The sequence below is a fragment of the Cavia porcellus genome, unplaced genomic scaffold (genome assembly GCF_034190915.1).
Source record: "Cavia porcellus strain 051 isolate PalLab524CR breed Dunkin Hartley unplaced genomic scaffold, mCavPor4.1 scaffold_8, whole genome shotgun sequence".
Classification (NCBI taxonomy): domain Eukaryota; kingdom Metazoa; phylum Chordata; class Mammalia; order Rodentia; family Caviidae; genus Cavia; species Cavia porcellus.
Window position 1 is genome coordinate 80,352,179 of NW_026947491.1, and position 26,408 is coordinate 80,378,586.

General features: G+C 38.4%; 1 long non-coding RNA gene across 1 annotated transcript in view; it reads left to right on the forward strand.

Moving 5' to 3' along the window:
- Positions 1–5,807: 5,807 nt before the first annotated feature.
- The window catches only part of LOC134477373 (uncharacterized), a 55,064-nt gene continuing 34,463 nt past the window's right edge, over positions 5,808–26,408 (forward strand). Inside the window, exon 1 of the long non-coding RNA XR_010049404.1 lies at positions 5,808–5,918. This is a non-coding gene — a long non-coding RNA (uncharacterized LOC134477373). The remainder of the gene's footprint in view (positions 5,919–26,408) is intronic.

Below are 26,408 nucleotides of genomic sequence, written 5' to 3' on the forward strand. Positions count from 1 at the left end.
AGCTCGCTCATGGGTTTGGATGTGTGCACTTTCTGGGGATGCAAGGGAGAGAGTTAATACCAACTGTATAAGAAGGGAGAGAAGGATGGTTCCATAAAAAAGAAATTAGGAGCATTCTAAGTAATAAAATTTCAACTCTAGTGACTTCATGTACAATTTTCACTATAAATTAATTGCACAGTTGGCCTGCCAGTTCTGAATACAGATGTAAACTAAATATGTGGTGAGGGGTGTATGTGTGAGAGAGAGAGAGAGAGAGAGAGAGAGAGAGAGAGAGAGAGAGAGAGAGAGAGAGAGAGAGAGACAGACAGAAAGTATGAACACGTGACCAGCACATTTCTGAGCACACACTGTGGTTTGAAAGTCAGCTGAACAGACACATCCATAAGAATGCAGATTGTAATAACTACTCTTTCAGTGAGGGACTGTTATTCAAGCATCATATTTTTAGTATAAAAAAAGCATGATTATTTCTTTCAGGTAAATACTTAATTTTAAGGAGTTGACCCAAGAAATGACCCAAACCCCTCCCTCTGAAAATACTTGCAATAACTACACAGATCCAGGTTTCATGGAGTCCAAAGCTCTTCTAAAGGAAAGGAGCCCCCAAAATTGTGAATATTAATTAAATCAGAGCAACTATTCAGGCCAGAGCTCCTAGGGAAGAGCTTCTATGGGTGCTGAAGCTAGACTTCACTGGTTCTGTGATACCTGTCTTGGGGAACTGGTCTCTGTGAGGACCAGCTTGACATGGTACAAGCAGACAATAGGACAAAAATTAAAATTAATAACTTGGAATAAAAACAGAGAGTCTGTCCTCGGCCTACACGACTTGTTGTGAGACCCTCAGTGGTCTTAGGGGTAGATTAATCTTTAAGCCAATGGCCAGAGCTGAGGCCAGTAAACAGCCTGTGAAGCTCTGGCAGCTCAAAGCAAGATAACACTGGCAGCTGAGGACTTCTGCAAATTCTGTTAGCCCAGAAATCACAGTTAGCAGACTAGTCAATCATGACCTATTCCTACGTGATTTTTCAAATACACATTGTTCCTTGAATCTTGAACCTTGACGGTGTCAGCAGTTGATCCTCTTTGCTTCCAAAAGCTCACCAGCCCCACCCCGCTGCCATCAAGACACCATGCCTCAAGTTGGTCTGTCATTGGGCTTTGATCATCCTGGTGCTCCTTGTAACTAAAATATATAGTTTGTGTTTTATTCTGTTTTCATACCTCTGATCAGATCAGCAGTCCTAGGTCTGGGCCTGGATAGGTATAGTTTGTAGAAGACCAAGCTAGAAACCTACCTACATTTGATCCTCCAGGGTTCCTTCAGGCTCCCAATGGTATGTATGGCAGAGCTACCTTTTTCTTACTAGTAGCTTTCCTTGCCAACATTAAGTTTTCATCAGTTTATACAGATTGGATCCTACTTTGTACTTTATTACTTCTTAACGCCTAGATCTTTGACATTTATTCTATATTATCTCATTAAGTTAGTGTCGTGGGCTGAATTGTTCCTACTCTTCTCCAATTTATATAGAGAAGCCCTAACTCTCACTCAGTACCTTGAAATGTGACCTTATTTGGAGAAGGAAACTTTAAAGAAGGGTGTAACTTAAAATAAGACCATTGGGCAGGTCCTCATCCAACCTGCCTGGTGTCTGCCTAAGAAGCCTAGACACAGAAGAGATGTGTGAACACTGAAGTACCACACGATGAGGAAACAAGAAAGAAACCATCTTCAGGCCAAGAGCAGAGGCCTCCGAACAGACCCAGCCTGACAGTGCCTTGATCTTGGACATCAGCCTCTACCACTATGAGAAAATTAATTTCATTTTTCAAATCAAGTCTATGCTATTATCTTATGGAAACTCTAGCCAACTGAAACAATTATCTAGAATTTATCAAAAACACTCTCACCAACCAACATCTTCCTCACTTCTACATGTTTAAGAGTAATTCACAAGTCAACTAAGACCCTATAGGTACGCCATATATATTGGTTGAATGAAAGAGCAAACACTTGCAGCAGGATGTACATACAGTTAGAGTGGATTTTAACTAAGATTTTTAAGGAGAAGGCATTCTTACCTTCCTTCTTCCCTATGACAATGTTGACAACAGGGAAAGAGGACAGTGAGAAATTGAGAAAGTCATTGTTTTCATGTTTTCCTAATCACCCAATACTCACTGAATCCTTACACCATGAATGTTTACAGAACTAAGATGTGAGTAATGTTGCCTAAATGTACCATGACATTGAAATGTGGAAGATACACTGACACAAAATACAGTTTTTTGTGTACAGTGACTCGCTTGCTGTATGAAACTGTCTTTCATTAAATGTAAGAAATTATATGGTTACAGATGTAAGGAAAAATCTGCCAGAAAACTTGTTTATTCAGCCTTTATTGCATAAAACTGGGACTAATCTGTGACAGAAGGCCAATTTATTAATTTATAATCAATTATAAATTACTGTCTTGTGAATATAACAATTCAGGAGAACTAATTATTGTGCGTGAGGCTGCTTAGGGAAAGCATATTAACAGCAAAGAGAAATGGCTGTAATTAAAGAGGAGTTTCATCTAGCCAGCAATGTCTTCTGATGAGTTGGTCTTTTATTTTCTTGGGATATTTTTGTTGGATTTAGAAGACTTTCGTTCATCCATTGCATTATTCTCTTACTTAAAAATCATTATCAACCAAGCATTTTACTAGGAACTGGAAATACAATGATGAACAATTAAGGAAATATCCCCGCCTTACATCCCTATATTTTAATTGTTATAGCTTAGCTAGTGAATTGCATATATTGTATCATTAATGACACTTCAAATACCTTTGGCTCAGGAATGCAGCCCTTTACTTTTTGGGTGGAGGACCTCACTATGCTGTTCACACCAACCTCGAACTAACTATGTAGTTCAGGCCCACCTCAAACTCACAGTGTTCCTCTTGTCTCAGCTTCCAAGTGTTGAGAATACAGGAATGTGTCTCTGCACCCATTTATTCTTTAATTTCTATAGAAATTATTTCTGTAAATATTTATCTAAATATGGTATTTATCCAATGGAGCCCTCTTTGGAGGTATGATTTAAACTTTCATAAAAGTTTTAAGTTATTCCATGTCAAGGCTCTTGCAGCCCATATTCCAAAACCCTAATGAAAATGAGAGTGATCAAAAAATGAGTCTGAGAAGTACATGCAAAATAAACATATTACTTTCATAGTTGATCAAAGCACAATCAAATATTGAGATTTATGCATTGTCACCATGCTGCAGTGAGTCTACTGGGCTAATGTTCTAAAGGCAGGAGAAAGAAGAAAACACTATTTCCTAGGGCCTTCTAAGTAATATTTGAATTTATGCTTTCTCTCTCTACTTAAGGTGACGGTTTTATTTGCGTGGATTCTATGCTCCCACTTACTCCTCTCTTCATGATGCCCATGCAAACCTAACAACTTCCTGAGAAAAATCTCCAGTTTCCAAGTATTTTATATTTTCTGGTCTGATTCTGTAGATTTTTTATCCAAGGAGTGAGCTTGTGAAAGAACGGCCTGAGGTGGAAAGGGATGAAGGCAAAAACCCACAGAAGCAGTCCTTTATTTAACCAACTTACCTCTCAGAAGCCACGACCTCTGTGAATTAAATAAAGTGGGCTGAGTGGCACAATAGCCCGAAGGGTACAAAACCAGACATCTGAAAAAGCTTTCTTGTTTTAAGGATATGCCTAACCTACTTTAAAAATATTACTTTATTGGGGAAGTTTAAAGGAAGTTTCTTTCTATTATGAGGTCCACAGCTCCTTAGGTAGATGTTCCCTTTGTCATCCTGAGTGACTTCAGATGGATAATTGAGAAACTTTTTTCTTTGGCTTTCAAATAAATTAGATATTTTAAGCAGGGTAGTGTTCTGCTTTTAAACACTACCTTACTTGTAATTTCTTATTAGAGGCTGAACTAACATTTAAACACGCTACCATTATGCACATAAATACTGTTGGCAAAGCTTTTATGGCTACTGATGACACTATAAAAATATGCTTTCATTTTAAGAACTCTAGAGGATTTGTACATCTGCATAAGCTCTAGAGTTCCCTACTTTGTGGGGGAAGAACTGATGGGAAAGATGAGATCATCGCCTACTTCCATCCTTGTTTCAATTCGTGGGAAGCCTGATTAGAAAGTATTTTTCCTCACTGTGGGTCTGCTATACTTGGGTTTAGTACTCTCATAAGTTTATTAGGCACATATTTTTTCTTATAAGGGCATCGTCATTATTGGACCATATGTATTTGTTGCAATATACGTTTCTTTGTATGCTAATGGGGACTAACGTTTGATTTTGACTCCAAGTCTTTCTATGTTAGTTAAATACAGAGTAATCACACACACACACACACACACACACACACACACACACAGTCCTTTCAAAGAGTTTTGGTTAAGTTCTTTTTTGTTTGTTTGTTTGTTTTCCATATGGTTGGAAGATCCCTGAGGCAGGGAGATAGGGACCTGTGTTCTCTGTTTCATGCAAGATACTCACTTGCTATGTGATGTAGCTATCTATGAACACGCTACTGGACTTTTGCGAAGATACTCTTTTAACTCTACCAGTCTACAAAGTCTTCTGAGGGGTTACCGAAACATGCAGCTGCACAATGCACGGTATTTTTTTTTCCTCCTTAAGCACAATTAAGCACTACTTGGAAAGTGACTCCATTGTATTATTGTGTGAGGATTTTTAGGGTCTTCAAAGGGACACACTAGAGTTTCAGATCTTTCTTACATCTATGCTGATGGATTTAACTCAAGGATCATAGTGTCCATGACTCACTGTCAGTTACTGCAGTGCTTTAATGAAATATGAAAGGAAGAACTTCCACTCTGGCATGATTTTATGTGAAACTACCTCTGGAGGAACAGAAGTCCATTCACCATTTAATCAGAGTTAATCAGTCTCTTGAGATTGGGGTGCGAAGAACTGATTGGTTGTCACTTATTTCTATCTGTGTTTATAAACAAAAATCAACATGAGGACATTTTAATACTGCACTTAAGTTGGTTATTTTCCTCTCTATGTGTTTTGCACTATTACGAGGCATTAGCATTTATCAATTTATAAAACAAAGATCATTTCTTTGGAGCTTCTACTTTATCAAGGAACCAGGAGATACGTATTATATATAATAGTGTGGGAAAATACACACTACATATAATAGTGTAGAAAAAGGGAGAAAATTGAAAAGAAGAGGGATACAGGGGATTACGATGGCAGAAGAGGAGGCTTATCATTGCAAACAGTATTTTCAGCAGGTTGCATTGAGAAGGTAACAGATGAGCTTGACATGAGGGAGTGGGCTTTGCAGACATTTTCAGAGGTATTCTGAGCAGAGGGAAGAGCGAATGTAAAACTCCATAGTTTTACAGTGCCTGGGATGTCAGGGAGTGTCAAAGTGAGGGCAGCTTCATCAGCAGGGCAATGACAAGGCAGGGAGTAGATCAGAGAGGGCCCACACTGAATGCATACTGTCCCCATTTCCTCCTGTAAATACTTTTATCTTCTTGCCTCATCTGGGTACCAAGGAGTGATAATATAGGTCCCCATTGTGTGGGGTGTCCCCGTCAGCACACTCTGTGCTAGTGATTTTGTAAAGCCCTTATCTTGTCTTTGAAAACGCCCCTTCTTGTGGTTTGAATATTTAAGTCTCGCAAATGCATACGCTGAAATAATCCCCAGCTTAGTAGTGGAGGTGGTGCCTTTAGGTGAGCAGCTCATCCTCTGGCTAAGGGGATTAGTGCCCATAGGATGGAACAGCGGAGGGTGCACCCACGACAGGTCTTTCACAAGGCAGAAAGCTTCTGGAGACCCTGAATCTTCTGGTGTCCTCACTGTGGACTCCCCAGCCCACGGAACAGTAAGAAACACATTTCAGTTGTTTATAAGCTACAGGCCTAATTAGTGGTAGCAGTCCAAGTACAATGGGACAGTCCCTTTGTGAGACTTACTTTCAATTGTCATTTTAATCATGCACCTATTTTCCATCCAGACCCTTGACTGATAAAGTAACACTGGCCATTGTACAACTGGTGGCATTTATCTGAGGGAGAAGAAGAAAGATGCAGAAAAGTAGCTCCTACTGTAAAAGAATCAGTCCCTCTGTGGTGCTGATATTTTCTAAGGGATCAAGGTTGATACCAGTAATTAGGAGGTTGCTACTATAAATCCACCTGAGGCTGGTTCACTGCAGTGGGCTACAGAGATCAGTTTTCCTGAGTCAATACTTAGTCAATCCCAAAAAGCATCTCAGAGCCCTGATAAATAAACAAACATAACAAAACAAATCAAAAATATTTTCTTTTTGGTCTTCAGTTCAAAATGGCTTGAAAGAAGCAATTCCTGCATGTCAGTTCTGGCTGTCTTGAAGCAAATCTTGTATATTACTAATAAGATAATTAATGACTATATATAGAACTTTAAAAATTGAACTAAATACCCAATTCTTACTGTCATTACATTTTCCTTGTAGATCATTTGTTCTCTAAGAATAAAAAGAATTTTAATACATTTTAAATTTTTTCCAATATGTATTTTTAGATGCCTACCACTTTCTCCCCTAGGTGAACTGTTTCAAAGATAAAAAGGGTGGACTACAGGCAAAGAGGTGGCTATTCAACCAACCTTACATACGTATATAGCAAATTTCACACTGAAAAGAGTCCTGGTGGAAAGACAGAGGAGTGCTGAGAGGCTCTAAGAAGGAGGAATCATTTGATGGAATCATTTGATGGAAAACATCTCTTGGAAAGCAATATTTGAGCTTTTCAATAGACACAGAGTCATACCCTATCTATAGTAACAGCAGACATCCTCACCAAAGAGCTCCTTCACACTTGGTAAACCAGAAGTCTGCTCATCAGTCAATCTTCACAACAATCTTGTTATTGTGAGATACTGACTAGTTGAATCAAAGCCCCTGATGTAGGATATTACCTACTTGATCGTCTACACTGTAGCTCAGTTTAGATGCATGTCAGGGCCACTCTTAAGAGGGCTGCTGGGTAGTTTTGGATGTGCCTTATTTTCTCCAAATGAACTTTATTAAGTTCTGAGAGAAGGGGAGAGAATTTCCACATATTGAGTACAAACTCTGTTCTAGGCACGGTTCCAGGACTGTAAGTGCATTTGCTCGTCTCTGCTTTCCTCGCAGCCCACATCTAATCTAGTCTGTCAGCACCATGGTGAAAAATATATCCCCGGTCTGACAACCTCTATGTTTCCTCTTCAGTTTAACCCACCATCATCTTGAACTTAGGCTTGTGTAAGTCTTCTAATTGTCTCCCTGTTTCTACCGGGTGCCCACACAATCAATTCTCTCCGTGGCAGCTGGGGCGAAGTTAAAAATTTTATCAGAGCATGCCACCTCTCTATCCAGTTTTTGAGGAGTTTCTCTTCGCTTTTGGAAGACAACAGGAACCCTCTTCTAGCTGCTGACATTCTGGATGTCCTACTTGGGACTGTCTACTCCCTTTGCATCACTTTTAGCCTCTGTCCCTGCGGCATGGTCCACGGTCAGCCTCCCTGCCCTCCAGGTGCCCTCCCTGCCCGGGTGCCCTCACCTTTGCTTTTGCTTCTGCCTGACCCTCCACACTCTTCACACAGATCCTCACATCACCTGTTTCTTTTACTCATCAAACGTTACCTTAAACTTTCAAAGAAGCTTTATGGATCTTGCAATTCAAAATGCCAGTTTCTGCTCAGTTTCTGATCCTTGCTTTCTAACCCCTTGTGTTTGTTCTCAGGATAGCCAGTATCACGTTTAATGCCATGGGTGCTTATTTGACCCTTTTCTAGAATATAAATTCCATGAAGACAGAGGAGGAAAGACACACTCTGTGATCCCTCCATATTCTCAAAAGCAAGCCTGTTTCCTGATATATAACAGTGCTCTATAAATATTTCCAGAATGTCTGATTGATCTCCTTCAAAACTCTGTCTTAGTTTATTTTCAAAGGCAAGCTCCAGAACCCCGGAACCACCCCTGATACAGTTTATGTCCCTTGCCTGGAGTGTTCTGAATGGAATAGACATTTAATGATTTTTTATTGAATAATAGTTGATACAATCATGAACTTTAAACTTGGCAAATTGCTGTTAAGAAGAAAGTAAGTGTGTGGTCTTTGTGGTTAGACTGGGCTGTTTGAATTGTATACCCGCCACTTGCGTCAGATTGAACAAATCACTTAATCTCTCTGAGCCCAGGTTTCTTTAACTGAAAAATTAGGCTAATGATAGGACCAGCCTGGTGGGGAGGATTGTTGTGAGGATTAAGCAAAGTGAGGAACATAGCCAGGATTAGATCTGCACTTGTATCAACAAAATAATCCTGCAGCCTCCAGTAAGTGTCCTCTTCTGCTGTGTGCCAGCCCCCAGCCTTCTGTCACAGAGCGATGATTCTTGTCAGTATCTTCTGGTTATTTGTGCAATCCCTATTACATTTTAAGCTATTTCAGGGCAAGGATTTAACTTTAGCAATCTTTGAATTTCCAGAATCAACATAACAAAAGTTCTGAATGAGTTTATCTTAAATTGAATAAGACTGAATTAGAGGAGAGAATCCTATTCGAGAACCAGAACATGAGATACTGATAAGTGACAATTTCAATGAGTTCTTAATAAGTATGCATAAGGCATAGCCTATCTACATAGTCAGACTTGCAAATAGGAATGAGCAGAATTCCAGTTTGGAGGAACTGTACTCATCCCATCTTTGTGGTGGTGATGGAGAAGAATGAATGACCAAGTGGTGACTTTTGCCAGGTGCTGAGTGTCCCTGCTCTGTCCCATTGGCTTCTGCCACAGCCAGCTTTCCCAAGCCTACAGCTGGACCTCTTTTATCCGTTGCTAGATAAAGCTGGTTGTGTCAGCTGGAGTAGTGGAAATTTCAATTCAACTTATAAATAGTTGAAGAGCCTGTCTTGGTGAAATATGAACCGAGCCAGTATTCCATGTTCTCCAGGGAGGGTGGGCTGGGATCTGGTGTACGATGCTGTCCCATCAGCCTTGTCAAGGCCGCCATTCGAGAGGCTGCTCAGCCGTGAGTTATTCATGTGAACATGGCAAACAAAGACAAGCCTGAGTGAATAATGGGTTTTCTTGTCCAGATGTGTGCTCCCCGGCTAGAGGCCTAAGCCTGCAAAGTTACCCCTTCAGAAGGAGAAAGGAGGTTCATAATCTTAGAGTTCACATATGCTGCAAATACTAAAAAGATCTGCTAAGCAACTCGAGCAGTTTCTGGAGAATTTGTGTTGTCCTTGAGATCTGGGGTTATCCTTCTTCCTTTTTAGGGGAATGGAGGAAATTCTTTCAGTCTCTGATAACATCTTCTGGGTAGGTATCAGGCATTTGTGTGTGTGTGTGTGTGTGTGTGTGTGTGTTTTCCTCTATTACCTTATTTAAAAGTTCTGAAAGAAAAGAAGTTTTAGAGTGATACTTATTTCTTTCATGTACAATTTTATTATTTAAAGGAGTGGTACTTTCATAGATTGAAGGCTTTGAGGTGGGAACTCTTTTCTTTCCTAGGCTTTGGCTTTGAGGAGCACTGAAGTTTTACAGTGGGTTATGGGAAAAAAAATAGACTTTACAACTATGTAGGTGCAAGTTTCAGGTTTTCCCTGACACCAAATTAGTAGGGTAGGTAACTTTCAGTGCTGTATGAAGGAAAAATTGGAATTTGGAAAGGTTTGCTAAATAACTTAGTATATCCAAAGCATCTGACACCTGTACTCTGTATAATAAATGCTTAGTAAATATCAGTTCCTTTTCTTCTTCAATTTCTCCTAGAAAAAAGTTTTTCTTCGTCATTGATTTATGTGCGTATCAGTTACCTAAATTTTCTGATGACCCCTTCAATTAACCTCTTAAATTATATTCTCTGTTCTTTAGGATACCAACTAAGCACTGTACTATGATCTCTCTTAGGTCTCTTGTGCCTGGTTGTATTCCAAATCCACAGATCACAGAAGCAACTGTGGTATTTTGGATAAAAACTTAGACCCTAGATCTTGACAACTTTGGTTTAAATTCCAGCTCCGCCACTGGCTTCTGCATGATCTTAAGTAGTTACTTCACATCTCCATGGTTCAGCTTTTTTTCACTTCTAAAGTGGGAATGATAGCAGTTCCTATTTCTGGGGTTGCTATGAATTTTTGCATGCAATGAGTGTATAACACCTGGATGAGCCTATGACAGCACATGGCATATTGCAAATACTGACAGATTTTAAAAGAAAATAAGAATCTTATAATTAAGTGCAAAGAACCAGGTGTGGACTTAGAATAAGGTGGAGTGCCCACAGGCAAGAGGAGTAAGAAGATTGGAAACACTTTCTTACCCTTCAAAAGCTGACAAAACTGAAGAATTCGTGTCTCTATAAAAAGTAATATCACTGCGACTTTCCCTCCTTCTCCCCCTCCTCTGTAGAGTGGGTGAGTTTAGTGACAGACTGTTTTGGAAGGAGCTAGAAATATCAGTTTGAAAAATGCTTGGCAACCACTTGAGAATGATTATCTGACTTTGGGAGAAAACGGAGAATACTGAGGTATTCCTCTTCACCAAATTTAGAAAAGTCATGGAGGCACAGTGAATCATCTCTTGGAGATTTTAAAAACATTTTCCCATAGTAAGTGTTGCTCCTTGGCTACCACTGCTAGCAAATCTGAACCTCGGGATAACTCTCCAGGCCCCGAGGAGGCTACCCAGCTTGGACAAAGTCAAGGTTTGCTTCAGTTTAATTCCTTTGCCACACTTCGGTTAACACTGTGTTTCATTCACCTCCATTTACCGTGTGGATCAGTTCAAATCAGTCAAGGTTATCTCATGATCCTGGTCACACATGAGCTCAAGGCGGGTCGGTATAATACGAAGAAAGGGGTTCTAGGAAAAGAACTGAACCTTTCTTTCTTGCTGGATGTGAACAAAGAGCATACTGCTCTGCTTGCTGCTGGCAATTGTTTTAGGACCAGGCACCTCGCTTACAATGCACCAGTACCCTGATGCACAGCTGAAGACAGGACGAAGGCGGTGCTTGCAGACCTGGTTGAGCCCTGGCTTTCCTGACTGTCCTTCCTCTTTTTCCTTATACAAAATGTCCTAATTATAAGCTAGTGGAAATTGGTTTCTAGCTTTTGCAGCCAAAAATATTCTAATGAAACTCACAGCACTTCCCCATCCTGCCCGGTGAGCCATTTTGTATGTCAGTTGCTAAGTTATACATGTGGAATCCGACACGTCCTGTCCGTTTGGTATTTCTTTCAAAACATTTAGCATAGTGTCTTGCACAGAGGCACAGCCTCATTCTTCGTGGGTAAATAGAAATGTTGAAAGTAATACACCCTGGCTGTGTTTGTCTCTGTTTAACAGCAGCGAAGGGCCTATTAAAAGGAGTTTGCTTTTTTGATCTGTAATTGTAAAAGCCAGTGCTTGGTAGAAGTGAATAAAATCTTGGCCTTTTAGGATCTTTTTAATGCTCCTCATGCAATCATCAAATATAAAAATCCTATTACAAATTAAACCACTGAATTATGTTTCCATAACGTGCAACCAAATACACTCCCCCAGCTTTCCCTCTATCAGGACTAATTTGAGGCAATCTGTTTATGGAGTGAGATGAATTTTATTGGTGACAAATGCATTCCCGCATTAACAAATTAAGTGTGCTCTCAAAGGAGAAAAAACGAAACTTGGAGAAAATTGGGTTGTCTGTTCTTGAAGTCTAAAAAAGGACTTCTTTCCTCAGGGGACAGTATTTTTGTAATCACATAGAAAGGAAAACATGTGCCTCTTGGGTATAACATTAAAATAAATTAATTTTGCTGCCTTATTCATAAAGGCTAATGGCAAACCTTGAATATTTATTTCCAGACCTCTCTTGCTTATAAAAACCAGGTTTTCCTGTGACCTCCATCTCACTGAAGATGAATAGCTGTGTCGATTTATAGGGGTTGAAGAATGTGATGTCTTGCTTTTCTATTTTTAGCTTGATAATAATAGGTGAGTGGCCAGGGGGACCAGCAGGACCCCAGAGCTTCAGGATCTTGACTTAGTTTCACCAGAACAGCATTTTTGTACTTTATTTTTTCTTTATTTGCTGCTCTTGGTTTCTGTGTCTTAGAACTATATGCTTTGTGATCAGCTCTGCCAACAGCTTTTACCATTTTCCTCTGTTCAGTCCAATTTGTGGTCATATTTTACACTTATTTCTCAGGCTATGCACCAGGTCTTCCTGCAGATGCTTTTTTTATGATAGTCTTCTGTTGGCAGAGTCACTCTCCTGAAATCCTAGAGAGTGTATTCAGTAACAATATATATTATTTTGGTGTTCTTCAAATTGGTATGGAGAGGGACCAGCCTGTTGTATGTATAAGCTAATAGATATGGTAGCTTCCAGGTTGGCAAAGTGGCTTTGGATTTTCAGGGTCCTGTAATGTGAAATAATTGGCTTTCATGATATTCAGATTATTGGAGAGGTGTGAATGATCTGTGAAATTGATGGAAGAGTCATTGAAAACTAACAGTCCTTCCTGGAATTTTACCAGCTAGAAATATTACAGAGAAATATTGTATTCATAGTTTAAAACTAGTATTTCTTTGAAAGAAAAAAAAAGCAACTCTTGTAAATAAATGCTGTCACATGACAAGAAGATTTGTGCAAGTCTGGAATATTGTCAGAGTTCATAGTTAACTTTTGTGCTTTCTTTGATATTTCTCACCTAAATTTATTTACGGTGATGATATTTAGCCATGAAGCAACATTATCTAAACCTGTCTTGTGAGTAGCTACATGTCTAATCATGCAGAATAAATAATTCTATTAAATTGATTGTAATTTGTTTGATTATTTTTAAACCTACTTAATTGCATTGGATTTCTCTGAAAAAATAATTCTTATTTGCAAGGTAAAGTTAAGCTTGAGCAAAACCAGAATGATTACACATTCAGAAGAGATTAAGCATAAGATGCTAAGCTGAGCCTTTTTCAGTGCTGACTTCCCTCACATCTCGCCAGTTAAAAAAAATGGCTGAGCTGAGCTCAGATGCCGGAATTCCTTTGCCTTGTTGCATAATGGGGTAGAGGTAAATAGCCAAGTAGAGGAATTTAGAGTCCGTGAAAGAGATGTTGAACTGCAGAAATATTTAAGCAAGGATGGGCCATGTGCTACCTGATTTAAAAATTCTTTATGCTGTAAGGAGAAACTATTGTTCAGTGAAAAAAAAATACTGACTTATTTCTTGATATCTTTTCTTGACCTTCACATTAAAATTTAAATCAAGATGAAGAGAATCTTGTCCTATCATATCCTATTTCTTCCCCCTTTCCTGTTCCTGTTAATTTTAACCCAGATTAACCACTGGACATGACTACTGAAATGATAATGTTTGTACTAACATATATTATAATTTATTTTCCTGTATACAATTAGGAACAATCATTGCTGCTAGAATGTAAAATGATTGTCAATGATAAGTAGAGATAATAGTAGCTACACTGCAGCAAACACCTGAAGCTTATAATTACATTTCTTTCCCCATTTCTTATACTTGTGTCATGTGTATTTTAGGTAGTATAGACCTTACATAGTCATTAAAGTCACATGAATATAGTGCTAGGATTTACTGTAAATGCACAGTTACCATTTGGGTGTATAATATTTTCAATATTGAGCAACATCAGTCATTGAGCTGATTAGAGTGCACTTTAGAAAAATAGTATTTCTTTCCAGTTAAGCATCACTTTTATAGTTTGATGCATTCAACTGTCTAGTCAATCTGTCCTTAAGCACAGCACAAATCACTTTGGAGGAGATATAATACAAAGAGGCATAGCTTATATTGAAGACATTGACAGTAATCTTTACTGGTGGAGATAAAACAAAATGTAAGGAACAAGGAGACATACTATACCTATCTAACTTTTCTTAAATTGTCCGATGTGGAGAGCATAAGTGTAGGAATTTGGAGAGTGAAAATCAGGAGGAACTTAAAGAACATGTAAACTTGAGCTGCATTTTGGAAGATAAGATTTATATAGGTGTAAAGTTAGGTGTCAGGGATATTTCACACTATTCATGCGTATTTTATGACAGTTTAAACTAGATTTTCTTTCAATTTTCTTGGCTAAATTACATTCTGTCATTTTAACAGCATTGTCTAACATATATAAATAACTGTATTTTGCATTTGAGATGCAAAAGAAACAAAAATCATAGTCCTCAATCTGATACAGCTGAACGACATGGTGTACATTCACCGCATTATACTTGGAAAAAAAAATGCAAAGTGAAAGACTTTTATCTCTATTTTAGCTTCATTGGTACAGGGGCCAGATGGCTCTAACCTGGCTAACATTGTTATGCTCATTAGTCAGAAAGTATTGCATGGGGTTTGAATGATCCGGAAAATTTTACCTGATCCAATTTTAGGCATAATTTGGGAGATAAGTTTGTCAATTTTCTCTTTTTTGACTTATAAGCTTAAAAAAACACAAGATGGCACAATCAAATGATTTAGAAGAGACTTTTGAGAGCATAGATTGACTCCCTTAAAAATGTTGTAGGTTGTTTTGTAAAAAATCCATGCATACTACTTTTTATACTTGATACTAATCATTATTTTGTTCTCATTGGCTAATTATATGCTTTTTATCTGCAGAACAAGAATTGGGCATTTTAAGGCAATGACTTTATTAGAGTTATTTATGCAAAACATTTTAATATCATCTTGCCTAAAGTTTAATTTTAGTGTCTTAAGACACTTTATGACTTTGATTTGTGCCGACTTATGCAAGGAGAATAAATTCTCCAGGACAGGTGATAAGATTAGAAACCGATGACTCTGGTTTTATCTTAGAGTTACATATGGTTCTGAAGCCTTTTGGAGGCTGGGTTTATTTATTTATTTTGTGAGAAAAGTTGCTTTCACAGTACCTGCTTCTCTGATGGTCTGGAAAGAGGAGACCCCCACAGTGCAGGTTGACCAAGACCTGTGAGAGCTGCAGATTGGGGTGAATGTGTTTTCCATCCCACTGGAGCTGTGGCGAGAGGACAGCCGAGGGAAGGATTCTGAGGGCAGGACTCTCTGGGAGGCCTATGAGGGATCATCTTTGTACATTAGCACAAGTGTTTCTATGACTCCACAGCCCCAGTGTGTGCTGTCCAGATGTACCATGAGACTCCATTAAAAAACAGAATTTGTACTGGAGGTTCTTGTACAATCACACCACTTAGAACACAGGGCAGCCTGGTTTCCTCATTCAATCATACAAATACTCTTATAGAAAATAAAATAATATTCAGCTAATTAATTAATTTATTACATATTCAAGTCAGTAAGTAATACCATATTGCCGAAATCACATGTCTTATGAGAAATATGTGATCACACAAAGACAAGCTTAATTTCAAAAAGAATCTGGTAGGCAATATTTTTATGTATAATCCATCAGTGTCAATGGAAAAAAGACACTGTGATTAGGTCCTTGAAAAAAGTAGAACCACAGAAGAGTGATATGAAGAAAAAAAGGGAGATGTCACTTCTGACTTGCTTCATAATGGGGGCAGAACCAAGCATGGAACAATAAATGATTTGTCATGATGGTTTTATGATCTTTGCAATCGACTTTTTTTTGGTTTCTTTTTTTTTTTTTATTTAAAGCATTCACTCCTAGAAATAATTTGTTTAAAACTGTTCCTCGAGTCTCATAAATTAGTGACTGTGCCATGCGGTGACATCATTCAAAGCTTTGCGGGCCACTAAGTGTAAATACCAGGCATTGATTTAATATTTGAATATTGGGTAAGAGGAGAAGAGATGTGTGGGCATGTTGCTCATTAGGCTGAGTTCTGAGGAGGTCAGCATTATAATGACAAGCTGTCACACATTACTGTCATTGAATCACTGGTTTCAGGCTGAGGTTGTGATGCTATTAATGTTGTTTCTATAGAACGACAGCACTACATGACTTGAAAAGATCTTACAAGTCATCTGTGCAGCCCTTTTCTTATGTCATACATATCCAAACTGAAGCACAGAGAGAGAGGGATGGGTTTCATTCTTGACCGTAGACCCCAGATGTGAACTCCATTTTCAAGGACCAGTTTCCTAGGATTTGTTCTGGAAAATAGTGGGCATACAATAAGGTATCTCTGTCACACTATGTAGCTTAACTGTTTTTAATCACTGAACCTACAGCATCTTTAGTAACTGTGGCAATCTGAATATTCAGTATTTTAACCTATTTTGTTTTTTGTTAAGACCACTGAAGTGGGTGTCGATAATGACATTGGTCATTGTTTCCTGTGTATGGGCTTTGATATATATGAAAATAGTTCTGTATAATGAAGTTAAAGTTGAAAACATTCTTATAAGCTCTGGAAGGGTCTACTCTTTATAAAGAGCTAAGTTTCAGATATCTAAGAAAGCTTTCTATTTGAAAGAATACATACAAACACATTCCTTCTCAATAATTTCTTTGGTGATTCAAATCTAATATTTACTGTAATGATACAAGCACAATAGAAGAAATTGTGGAAGCAATCTCATTTTATAACTTACTGTGTTAAAGTATATTGTTTTTGTTCAGTCTTATGTATCTGCTTGTGTGAAGTTTGACTCACATCATACTTTGATTCATACTATGTGTTATAAACTCTGAGTAGGAAAAAATGACTAAAGTAATATTTCAGGTTACTGAGGTTAGACTTTTGAACTTTAGAGTCTGTTTTATGATATGTTATGTACACAGTTAAAAAAGTGAAAGGTTACTTTTTTATAAAATAAAGCAATGTTTTCTTTCATAAAAAGATTTTTTGGTCTTTTTGAGCAGGGTCTCACCACGCAGTTCAGGCTGGCCTTGGGCTCACTTTGTAGCCCAGGCTGGTCTGGAACTTCCTATGATTCTCCTGCCTCCGCCTCCCGGGTGATTACAGGTATGTGCGACCACGCCCGCCCGCCATAAAAAGTTTTTAAAATTTCAACTATTGTAGCTTCATAAAAAGCCACAGGTAGCATTAAAAGGAATTCACTTTAGCAAAGGAAGGTAAAATAATGGATCTGAGAGTAACTAAGTTTGTTATCACATATTTCTATTATAACATTCTACCCATAAAAGTGACAGAATATAAAAATAGCTAAGTAATCTATAAAACACACATGCCTTTTGTAAACTGTATCATTAGTCCTAATATTCCATAGTATGTAAGACTCTAAATGCAAAGCATGTTTGATTTTGACATTGAAGTGAAAATGAGCAAATAACAGTAATGCTTTGATTTCACTGCTAAATAAGATAAATTTAAATGTCATCTTTAAAAAAATGCATAAATGACACTGTTAAAATAATAGTGTTTGGTAAAGTTATAAAGCATATCAGAAACCTAGATTATAGCATTTATAAAGTGTTGCAAGTCAGTGTCCTGGAGAAAGTATTATGCGTGTCTCCTGTTTCCATTATTCCTAAGGAGATGGCAAAGCCTCGAAATAGTGGCATCTACTTCTTCTGAAACAAGGCAGAGAAGGCCACCTGGGACACAGTAGTCATCACTTGGCTTCAAGTTTTTTCAGTTTTTGAAGCCCACACAGCTACAGCATTCTGAAAGTCCAAGTATTTTCAAGAGATATGTGGAAGTAAAATAGTTTTATTGAAAATAAAAACCTGGACTTAGAAAGCCCAACAGCACAGGTTGTTAGCAAATGGAACTGCTGGCGTTACACCTTGAACCAGAGAACACGTGAATTCCTGATGCCTGCACTATTGTTGCTCTTCCCAAATTTCTGAAAATTTCCTAGGCTTAAGGGAGAATTTTCAGGGAGGGGCATGAATGCAGGTGCTAGAAAAGGCCCAACTTTTTATCCTTTAGTCATTAGAGTCTGGACTGGAAGGCAGGACTCTGAGATGGGTTACAAGTTCTGGCAGGAGAGCAGCTGTCTCTCCTCAGTGTCGAACTCTGGACCAGACACCTCTGCAACTGCCTGCCCTTGAGGTGTTGCTTTTGGAAACAGAAGTGGTAATGGGACACAGAAGAGTCTGGATTATCTTCTTTGTATTCCTCATCCTCAAATCCCTTCTTCCTTGGATGCCTCTCAGTAAGCAGAAACATTGCCTGTGCCTGATGAGATGAAATGCAGTTGAGAACTGTGAGGTATCTGTTGGCCAAGGGTCAGCAGGTTACTGAAATGTGAGGACCTTGAGAGTCTCAGGGGATCTGCTGCTTTATCAAGTGCTGAGTGGAAGGCAGCAGAGTCCCTGAGCACAGAGCCCTGCCACCAGAGAGGAACCAGAAATCCTGGACACTATAGGAATAGGCTAAAACCTACAACAGTCAGGATGACCAGAGCAGGCCAGGCCAGAGGAGAACTCTTAGACCAGAAGTCCCTGCACCCAAGCCAGCTTAGCTAGAAACTCTGAGAATATAGACATCTCGTCTCAGCAAGGAAAACAGGAGGCAGGAAGAGCTTCAGCAGGGAGAACAGTTACCAAATGAGCTTGAAAACAGAAGTCTTGTTCCACCAATAGCAGAAATGGGAGCTTGAAGCGTAGATTACCTTTAACTATGGAGAAATCGACAAGTTTCTATTTCTGCACACCTGTTTTTTTGTGTCTCAAGAAATAACTGCTAACCTGTGGGGTGCGTGCATGCATGTGTGTGTGCACGCATGTGGTGTGTGAGCACAGCTATATAAATCTCAAAATCAATGTGGTTGTGTGAGCCACTCCCTATTCTCAGGAAACACACTGAGACCTAAGTAACAGAGAATCAAGCCTAGGCAGAGCAGTGGGAAGGTTGGAGAGGGAGCAGCTGTAGAGGGTGGGAGAAAGAGAGCTTAGTGGGTAAACAATGTGGCCCAGTAATCTGAAAATCTGTTTTTACCCCGAGATGGTTGTTGCTTTGGAAACCAGGAAATTGCTAGGAATTTGTCTAAAATTTGTCTAATCTAAGTAAAGGTTTGGTGTGGAGGAGCAACCAACCTCTCTAGATAGCTTAGACCCAGGCTCTAGGAATTCAGGAGACTAAAAAAGGATTGCAAGTGGTGGTATTTGAAGCACATTGCTTTCTGGATTATTTTTATGCTTTGTATTTCCCACAAAAGCCGGCAATGCAATTGGTCGATCCCGGGGCATATGGAAGGAAATGCTGGCAGCTGGTGAAGAGTAACGGAAACACAGTTTTAAGTGTGCTATTCAGCTGAAATTGGAGAAAATAAGGGGCACAGTTGAGTGCTGTAGCAACAGTAGAAAATTGAGAGCTGGGAAATGAATGCATGTTGGTTTAATCCCGGGATTTCTGTTGACTTGCTGTGTGCAGCCATGGGAGAAGGTCAGTTTTCTGCCTTATAAAACAGGAACCCTCATGCTTGGATGCCCATAAGCCTTAGGATGAGGTGTGTAAAACACATAACTTCTCTGGCTCCTACACAAGAGGTGATTCATTAAGTGATTCGAATCAATGGGGAGGATAGTAGGACTTTCCTAGCACCTCTTTTTTACTTCCTGTGTTTTCTGTCACGTTTTTAGTTTTCTTTGTCTGTTGTAACAAATTACTATGAATTTGGTGATTCAAGCAGTTAATTTATTTTTCCCCCTGAGCTTTGCATGCTAAAGTCTGAAATGGAGATGTAGGCTCCTTCCACAGGCTGCAGGGGAGAACCCGATGCCTCTCCGTCTGGTGGCTGCGACATTCCCTGGCTCACAGCTGCAGCTTTCTGTTCTGCATTCACATTGCCTGCTTCTCTGTGTGTCTGTCTCCTCTCTCTGTGCCTCTCTTTTATCAGTGTCTATATGATTGCGGTTAGGCCCAACTCATGCTATCCAGCATTGCCGGATCTCTACCCTGTTAGCACAAGCATATAATGTAATAGTCACTCTTTTGCCATCTGAGGTGATACTTCAGAGATTAGGAAGTAAATACACATTTCAGTGACTTTTATTTTTCTGTCTACCACACCTTGTCTATACTCTATAAAATTTTTTACATAAACAAACAGAGCCTAACGGTAAAATTTTTAAGACAATACATTTCTGTAGAGGGTGGTGAAGAAAGAATGCAAATAGAAACAGGGAGTTTGCTAGAATTAAGGAGAAGAAAGTGTTCAAAAGATGAGCACTTGAAATGAAACCCACCATTTGGAAAATTGAGAAAGGGATTTGAGATAAGCTTGAGATCCCTGCACAAAATGTGACATCATTTACTTTCCAAGTTATCCCAACACATTTAGCTCTGAAGTGAGTTCCTAAAAATCAAATCTTTTTCTGCTACTGATTTTGCCTGTGTAATTGGAGCTATGCATTTGCAGAAAAATCTTCTGTGAGCTGAACTGAAACTTTCCAAAGAACCATGCTCAGTACCACAGAATTTGATTTGTTTAGAATGTAGCACTCCAAATGTTACTGGTTCTTTCTTATTGTTCTTTCCTAAGGTTTTCCTTAAATTACAGAAGTGTATCTTTCACTGGGGAATCACTGTGTGTGTGTGTGTGTGTGTGTGTGTGTGTGTGTGTGTGTATGTGTTGAACTGATGGAAACTGAACCCTATGGTATCACAAAGTATGTGTGAGACTTTGGATTATAAATTTTAAATGGATTGTACATGACCTTGTAATTTCCAGTAAAGTCAGACTTCCTTGATAATTATTAACATCTAATATTTAAATACAACCTTTGGATTTAAGTGATTTAGGAAACATTTTTCTTTTGTTTATTATCCTGTTTTAATTTTATATTTAAATCTTATTTTAAATTAAGGATGTATATAGAACTGAAAAAAATAATATTTTATTCTATATGTAGTCCAATTTCTGGCCATAGGGAAATCTTACATGTATTCCTAATTTAGAGATTCATTTCTGATTAGTTTTAGTATTAGTAGTACTTGTACTGTCCAGTAGCATTTTGTTTGTTTTTAAATTCATGGACAGCAGAGACTGTGTGAGTGAACAGATTTTCTATTTGTGTTGATTTTTTAATGCTTACCTATAAGTACAAGGGGATTTTGTTATGTATCTCTATAATAATTTTTGGTTGAATTTTATATCGTTGATCTTACTTTTTTTCTGTTGTGTGTATCTGTTTTGGAGTGAATTATGTTGCCTAAAAATGTTAAAGTTGTAACCCTTGTCCATAAATCTCAGTTTATTTGGAAATAATGTGTTTATGATCAAATTAGGATGAGCCTATCCTGGATTAAGATCCAATGATTGATGTTATAAAATTAAGAGAGAACAAAGAGACACAGAGGCACAAATGACAGAGTTTCATTTTATGGTGGAGGCTGGAGACAGAGAGTGCTGTGGTGAAACTACAAGCCAAGGAATGCTAAGAGTTGTGGTTCAATCACCAGAAGATAAAAAGGGGTAAGAGAAGACTGTGTTCTAGAGCCTTCAGTGAACTGTGGTCCTGCAAACACTTTGATTTCAGACTTGTATCTTCTGCAACTGTGAGAAAATAATACATTTCCATTGTTTAAGTCACCTAATTTGTGATACTTTGTTACTGTTAATCCTGGAAAGCAAACAGCGCCTAAGTGTATAAATATATGTGCAGATATGTGCAGCTATACGTGTGAGAGAAATTATCTACCTCAAACTTTGTGTCTTTTAGAAAAGGAAAATATTAAATATTCTTCTCATATGATACAGAGATTTTATTTCCTAGTTCAAGTTAGTTACTAGAATATAGCCTCTTAACATACAAATGAAATTAGTTAAATATTGCTTCTAGAACAATGACCCAGGGCAGCCCTTCTTAACTTTTCCTGCCTCTGTTAAACAGTAAATCCCATGGCATTTTGCAGAAAGCTGCCTCAAAGTTTTAACCAAGACTTAACATGATTAGGGAGCAAGTACTTCTGAGCTTGAGACCAGAGATTCATGTGGGTATTTCATTAGGATAAAACACATTGCCTTTGTTGAGTGATAGGTCAAGCCAGCACGCTTACAGGATTTTCCCTGCACTGTGTGCTGCGGTCGCATGAAACCCTTGGTGAGAGAGCCAGCAGATGCTTGGAGACATTTCCTAAGACAGAAACAGATGACTGAAAAGGGCATTTTCCTCCTCATTTCCATTTTATGCATTGCAGGGCCTGTCGGGGGTGAGCTAAGCTTTCATGTAGATGATAATACAATACTGTAAAGGAATCAAATCAAGAAAGATTCTCTCCAAGCAGTAGAACAGCTTCCTGTTACTTTCTTGAATGTTTTCTTTTACTCTTGTACACAGCCAGTGAACCTTAGAATAAGGAAGGCAGCTTTTAAGCGTGCTATCATTATTCAGATCAATTTGGAACCAACTACCAACTCCCATCTTTTCTAATTTTGATGTACATTCTCTGTTGGCTCCTGGCCAGAGCTGAATTCAGGAAATGGCAAATTTATTCCCAGACACAGCAGTTTGTTCTGAGATGGGAGACAGCATTTATAGCTACTAAACCTATTGTACTTGTGTGTGTATATGTGTGTGCGTTTACTATTATACCAGGGGGTTAATGTTGGTGTCATTTGCATTAGAAATGGATAATTTTTGCTTGCTTTGGAAATAGGTTTGTTATTCTTAGTAGCTTTCCTGGCCAATTATCCCATGCTTGTTTTCTTTAGCACTGATTTATAACATGAATATTAAATTAGGTTTAACTAATCTGGCTCAACATTGACTGACCATAACAAGGCATCAGATAGCTGACCAGTGTTCTTTGCATCAGATGTCAGAGAAACACAGAAAATCTTGAAGAAAATACACCCAGAAGAAGAAAGCAACTTATTTGTTCTAATGCTCAAGAAGAAAAGAGTCTCTGATTGGTACTTGGTACATAGAACAGTTAAGTAGCATAGGAACCTTTATATTTTTCTTTGAAGTATGTAGTGGTCATTCAATTTATCCTTTAAGTTCCCACAGAACGACTGAGTTGGTCATTACATTGAAGCTGGTGAACGAAACACAAACTTCAAAGTTGTCAATACCAACTCTGTTTTGGTGCATCTGATAATCAGAATTGGCTTTGACCGGATATCACACAGCTGAGAATCATCTTATGTTCTGGTATTTAACAAGCTCTGAGAGCACTGAGGTAATGACTTGGCATAAATTCAGCAGGCCTTGGCAAAAGCAGGACCAGAACTGATGTGGCATCTCACCCAGACAGCACCTGTCCTTGAAATCAAGTCCAGTATGAGTTAAAGGACTGGGCCTCCTCCACAAAGATGTCCTTTTATTTATTCATTTTTAAGTTAAAGATTGGCTGGAGAAAAAAGAAAGCACAATTACTTTGGCTTGGACAAATACACAGCCACGCAATTAGCTTAAAATTACACAAGTAAAAGGCACAGTGACTAAATTATCATTTAATGGTTTGTAATAAAAAGAAATGCTTGCTTGCTTGCTTTCAAAACAGAAGCTAGAAGAGGAAATGCAAGGTATATGAACATGACATGAAAGCATTGCATGATTTTTTGCTGGATGAAGCAAGATAAAGCATATGAAAAATCAGGAGAGGCCAAGTGATGTATAAATACAACATACACATTAAAGCCATTTGGGATACCTGGAAATGTAAACAATCATTAAGTTAGCAAACTTATGTTTACTAAAAGTAAGGTTGAGTCCTGGCTTTTCTCTTTTGAAAATTACACAGATTGCTTATTTATTTTTTGTATCAGTGACAATTCTAACAAGAGAAAATATTCATCTAAACCAGAAGAGTGGAAAGGATCAAACTACTTTGATCCACTTTGTCTGGGGTACAGTTGCAAACAAAGAAAAGGAGTCATTTCCTGGTCAAATTATGGTGAACTGTAAATTATATCATTTTCTTCCTTTTTGTCAGATCCTTATTACAACATGTTCAATAACAATACAAATGACTGCTAAGGTACAATGCAGTACTAAAAATAATTCAACACTGTATTTTGACTCTAACATACTTAATGCTATGAGCAATTGGAAGCCAAATATCGTGCTTTGAAGCTAAAATATTTATTATGAAAAGTTGTGCAGTCGTTTTATATTTTTATTAAATGCAGTCCCTTTGTAGTATAATAACTTAAGCTTGAAATATGCTTCTACTCAATAACTGTGTGATCAGGGCATTTATTTAACTTTACAAAATTTTAGCTGCCTCATCTGTGAAATTAAGACAATAGTAAACCTTTCACGTGAAGTTCTTGAGAGAGTCCGTGGAATAATGCACATTGTTAAGTATGGACCTGAAATGTTCTCTCTACTGTAGGGTTACCGACCTTTGGGAGATGGTGGAGCCTTTAGGAGGTGAGGTCTAGGGGAGGAAAATTATGTCACTGCACGTATGACCTCTCTAGAAGGAGATACTGGGACTTTAGTGTTCTCTCTCTCTCTCTCTCTCTCTCTCTCTCTCTCTCTCTGCCACCAACAGGAAGTGGATGAGGTCTGATCTATTGATGAATTCATAGCTAAATATGCCGTTAGGAGTTGGGGACTGATAGGTAGAGGTGTGACACTAAGGTAGCCTTGGGTGGACATGTCTCCCTTCCCAGCTTCCTGTTTCGCGTTCTGCTTCCTGGCTATCATGGAGTGAGCCCTTTTTTTCTTCCATATTCTTCTGCTAGGATGTTTTTCCCTTGGAGCCAGCCAATGATGGACTGAATCCCCTGGAAACCATGAGCCAAAATAACCCTCTTTTAATTTGTGAGGCAAGTGTTGTGTGTTTGGTCTCAATGTTGGGAAAGTGACTAATATACCTAGCACATTATCGTGGCCTAATAAATGTTAGACTGATTAGAGTTGCTGGTACTGCTTAAACACTAATTTCAAAATGACTTACTCAGAGCTTGCACATCACCTGGAAATTGAGTCATGATGCAGATTGTATCACCAAGTGTTTGCTTTTGTTTTTATTTGTATGAAACAGGGAAAATGGGCTCTAACATTATTCTACATGTTATGTGAGCTAGGGCTGATCTCTGCTGGTTCTTTTTTTTTTTTTTAATCAGTAACAGGGATCGAACTCACAACCACACACTTGCAAGGCTGGTGCTTATGCCGCTGAGCTAAATCCCCAGCCCCTTCTCTGCTAGCTCTTGTAGTATTCAGTACTTCCATCTTTTCTCTGTCTTGTAAAGTAGAGGTAAATTCAATGCTTTCACCCTCATATATATTCCCAGCATACAAACTGGGTGTCTATAAGCTAAGCATCTTTCTCTCTCTTTTTCCATCAGAGTTTTAATTTGCATTAAGTTCCATCAAAGAATTTTAGAGCTGTGAAATATTTGGAAGGTGAAGGAGAAGCAAAAGCCACAGTGTTTGAGCTTAGGCAAGTTTAAAAGAACTGGTCGTGCACCTCCTGTCACCAAGTCATTAGTGACTTGAAATCAACCGCTAATACTACAGGAGTATTTATACCAAATAAATTGTCAAATGCTACAAAGAAAGACTATTTTCATGCTAAAATCGATGGCTGGCTATTTCTAGTACAGCACTGGATTGAAATGGTACTGTTTTGCTGATATCGATGGGCAAATACTTGAGCATTCACAAAGAGAGATTTTACAGTGGTCTCCAAGTGGTTCCTTAGTTATCACCAGCTGTCCTAATGCTGCAACCATTTGAGAACACTGGGGTATTTAAGTGGAATTTCTAAGCTGGATTAAAATGGTAATTTTTTTTTTTTTTTTTTTTTTTTTTTGTACTGGAGATGGAACTCACAACCTCGTGCTTGCCAGGCAGGCACTTATGCTGCTGAGCTAAATCCCTGGCCCTAAAATGGTAATTTTATGATTACCTGAACCCAGTGGCCAATCACCAATCTGCACACATGTTCTTTTTTTGGCTTTGAACTTTGGACAATTTTGCTTTGCTAAATTTCATTTCTCAGTGCTGGGGATTGAACTCTTGATTTTATACTTGTTAGGCAAGTACTGTATCACTGGGATACAGCCCCAAAAGTATAGTGGTCTCGATAGAACTCATATCAACATGAAAAACAATTGACAGACATTTTGAAAAATTAGTGATAAATGCTGGGAATATATATGTGAGGGTGACAGCATTTGATTTAGCTCAGTCTGAAGATAAGCTCAGTAGAACCAAGGAAATAAATGAAACTACAAAAACTTTAAATCAAAGAATAGAAAAACCTATTATACTTTGAAGCTATACTGTTTCATCCTTTTCTTGTCTTATTATACTAGCAAGGACTTCCAGTGTGACATTAAAATCCTGCAGTGGAAGGAAGCACTACTCTGAGTAGGATAACTCTGAGTTATCTTTCTTTAATCTGAGCAGGAATTCTTTGAGTTTCTAACCATTAAATACTGTACATTGTCAGACATAAGGATTTTTAGTAGAAATTCTTCATGAAATTAAAAAGTTCTCCTCTTTTCCCAGTTAA